Raw genomic sequence first — 3,699 nt, forward strand, 5'->3', positions numbered from 1 at the left:
GCTCCCTGACGGGGGAGGAGCAATGGATCTCTCATTCGTTTGAAATTCCTATTGGTGGGCAGCGACTCGACGCGTCCTTGTGAAACATGTCACCAGAAATTCTTAAAGCTGAGCAGTACCTGGAATTTTGACGATTGGGATAAGTCATTTAATGGTGTACAACCTTAATATGCATTCCGCTGCTCAATTTATTTTGTAGCATTTCCCTCATAGTTGTTGCCAGTGCTTGTAAATGCGAATAGTCTCAATATCTGAGACCCCTGACCATTAATTATTCCGTTTGAATACCAATGGAACAGTTTTTCTGTTGCAACTCTTAATTGTTTTCTAAGTGCGATCAGATTTGTATCTGTCCTTCAACTATTGACAGTCCACCAACGGTGGTTTCCTTTTCGTTTCGAGAATGCCGTCTAACTTCATCCCTTAAATATATAATTGACATTAAACCCATATTCTACGCTCATGCGCGTAGCTATTGAATTCCTGTGGTTATCTTTTAGTTCCCACTGTGTATTGTTGGTAACATTATTCTGGCTAAATGTCTCAATTTGATCGTGAACAGGAGGAAGTTGAGATACCCTTCAATGTTGTTACGATTACGTTTGGTATCCCAAAGAAGAAAATTCTAATGCAATGCTAAAACTCAATTCAAAAGGTTGAGTCAACTTCGTGGAATCTGATTTATCTTTACAGGACAGCCATAATATTTTATCATGCATTATCAAAAAGCGTATTCATAACTGTAATTACAAAATATTTAGCATATTAATGAACAGGCAAGTTATAGAAAGCAAACTGTCCTCGACAATACAATTCAAATAGGAAACAAAAGCAAAAATACACCATGAAAAGTTAAGGTCAGCAGCAAAAATGCAGTAGCATCGCCTATTAGCATTGACAACATACTCTCACTTAAGTATTATTAGTGAATGTGAACAGTTTATAAACCATGACACTATTTAAACAAGCTTTATAGCAGTTTATAAAATCGATCTTTTCAACCAAACCCTGAAAGAGGTATCGTTAATTCATTTCAGGAATCCCAATTATTTTTGTATTATTATTAACCAAGTAGCATGTTTACAGCCAAAGATCGTTCTTTTCTTAATACCTTGTTAAAACCATATGCCTTGTAGTGGAGGAAGAAATACATCAGCAACTTATGAAATGAGGAAAAAAATCATGAAATGATATTTATGACAGCTTGGGGTAATAAATTTAAGTTAAGGGGCAAGAGGTTTAGAGAAGATATGAGGAAAATATTTTTCACCCAGAAAGTGGTTAGAATTTCGATCTCATTGCCTGTAAGGGTGGTAAACGCAGAAACCCTCATTACAATTAGGCAGGTTTCAGACGTACACTTGTGATACTTAAGAGGTTGTTTTTGACCAGCAGAGACTCGATCGAACACAGGCCCATTGAGTTGCTGTGGAGCTCTATGGCTTTATGACTATGAGAGATTGTAGTTAAATAAATAGACAAGATGTTAGGTGGAAAGCGATTGCTCAGGCTATATTTTAATCAGTACACAGGAATCACAGCTGGAATAAGTGAACTACTGGATCAAGAAATAACCAGAGCAGTTGAGGAAAGAAAATAGTAAAAGCAACAGTAATCTTTAACATAATAAAGTAGTGACTGTGAAAAATGAATAAGTCAGGTAAAGCCTGAAGTAACAGATTAGGCAAAAGATAATTTTGACGGGATAAGATATTCTAATGTTGCAACTTTGCAGAACAGGTGCTTCTGAGATTTGTTTCATCAAATTATAATGACTCCACAGCATCTATAACCATGTTTGAGAGGGATTTCGACCATGTTTGCCGCTATTCCTGCACTTCTGTTCTTCCCTCTCCCCCAGACCATGATGAGGTTTCCAATGTCCTCGTCTTACATCCCACCTAGTTTCCATTTTCAGTTAATAGTTTTCCATTATTTCCACCTCAGCCTGACGCCACAACCAAGTACACACTCCCATCCACCTTCTCCTTTCAAGTCGCAAACGGACCCTTCCTCTGCGCTGTACTGGTGCTCTCCTCAGTCAACTGCAACACGCAACCTTCTTCTTATAGAATCTTTACATGTAACATGCAAGAGATATCACAAATGTATTTTTACCTCCTCTACCGCTCACTCTCCAAGGTATCAAGCTTATTGTTTCCAGTGGCATCAGTGATTTATGTGCATTTTGTTTAAATCCAATGTTCATATTTGCTACTCACAATGCTATTTTCTCTAAATTGCACGAAAAAATGCAGATTGAATAACTTTTGGGTATCAATGCATCCATTGCATCATACTGGGTTTCTGGTGGCCTGTCATTTGCTCTCAGACTGACATCTACGTCCTAAACTTATTGCTCCGTTCCACTACGGCTCAGTGTAGCTTCGGACACAACACCTCATCTTTCAATTAGGCACTTTACAGTCGACTGGACTCAACACTGAGGTCAACAATTTCAGACCAAAATCGCTTGGGTCTTATTTCTATCTGGATATTCTGACAGATTGTGTATGCGTGTGTGTGTGTGTGTGTCTGTGTGTATAACGTGTTAGCATCGGTAATGGTAGCCAGAAATCTATGCTGATCATTTAAGAACCATTTGACTTACTATTGTTGCTTTGCAATGTAAACTGCCCTTTTCATCCATCATTCCTATGCGTTACTTCAGATCCATAGCAATGCAGTTGACTCTGAAATGACCCAACTAGCCACAGACCTGCAATTCGGGGTGGGTAATAAAGACTAGTCTTGCCAGTGATGTCTGCATCACGTGAATGTCGTTGTGTACAACCAACAGCAGATAGGAGTAGAAATATTTAGTTGCTACTTCTCTGTTGTCAGTCACTAGAGAGATTAACATCGTGGTATGAAATGAGTGGTAGATTTTTAAAACGAAATATTGCGTGGCGTGGTGCCTCAGTGGTCAGTACTGCTGTCTCACAGCGCCAAGAAACCAGGTTCCATTCCCGTCTTGGGCGACTGTCTGTGTAGTTTATACATTCTCCCCGGGTCTGCGTGGGTTTCCTCCCACAATTCAAAGATGTGCAGGTTAGGTGGTTTGGCCGTGCTAAATTGTCCATAGTATTCAGGGATGCGTAGGTTAGGTACATTAGTCAGGGGAAAATGTGGAGTAATAGGATAATAGAGTAAAAGGGTGAGAGAATGGGTCTGGTTGAGTTACTGTTTGAAGGGTCGATGTGGACCTGTTGGGCCAAATGGCCTGTTTCCACACTGTAGGGATTCAATGAATATATAACATACAATAGACAATAGGTGCAGGAGTAGGCCATTCTGCCCTTCCTGCCTGCACCACCATTCAATATGATCATGGCTGATCGTCGTTAATCAGTATCCTGTTCCTGCCTTATCTCCATAACCCTTGATTCCACTATCCTTGAGAGACCTATCCAACTCTTTCTTAAATGAATCCAGATTCTGGGCCTCCACTGCTCTCTGGGGCAGAGCATTCCACACAGCCACCACTGTCTGGGTGAAGAAGTTTCTCCTCATCTCTGTCCTAAATGGTCTACCCCGTATTTATAAGCTGTGTCCTCTGGTTCGGCACTCACCGATCAGCGGAAACATGTTTCCTGCCTCCAGAGTGTCCAATCCTTTAATAATCTTATATGTTTCAATCAGATCCCCTCTCAGTCTTCTAAACTCAAGGGTATACAAGCCCAGTCGCTCCAGTCTTTC

At 40.3% G+C, this 3,699-nt stretch overlaps 1 protein-coding gene across 1 annotated transcript in view; it reads right to left on the reverse strand.

Moving 5' to 3' along the window:
* Window positions 1-41: 41 nt before the first annotated feature.
* LOC122556430 (protocadherin alpha-C2-like) overlaps window positions 42-3,699 on the reverse strand; it is a 9,096-nt gene continuing 5,438 nt past the window's right edge. Inside the window, exon 2 of the mRNA XM_043703069.1 lies at window positions 42-119. The gene's annotated coding sequence lies outside the window, so the exon portion shown is untranslated. The remainder of the gene's footprint in view (window positions 120-3,699) is intronic.

Source organism: Chiloscyllium plagiosum, chromosome 14 (assembly GCF_004010195.1).
Source record: "Chiloscyllium plagiosum isolate BGI_BamShark_2017 chromosome 14, ASM401019v2, whole genome shotgun sequence".
NCBI lineage: Eukaryota > Metazoa > Chordata > Chondrichthyes > Orectolobiformes > Hemiscylliidae > Chiloscyllium > Chiloscyllium plagiosum.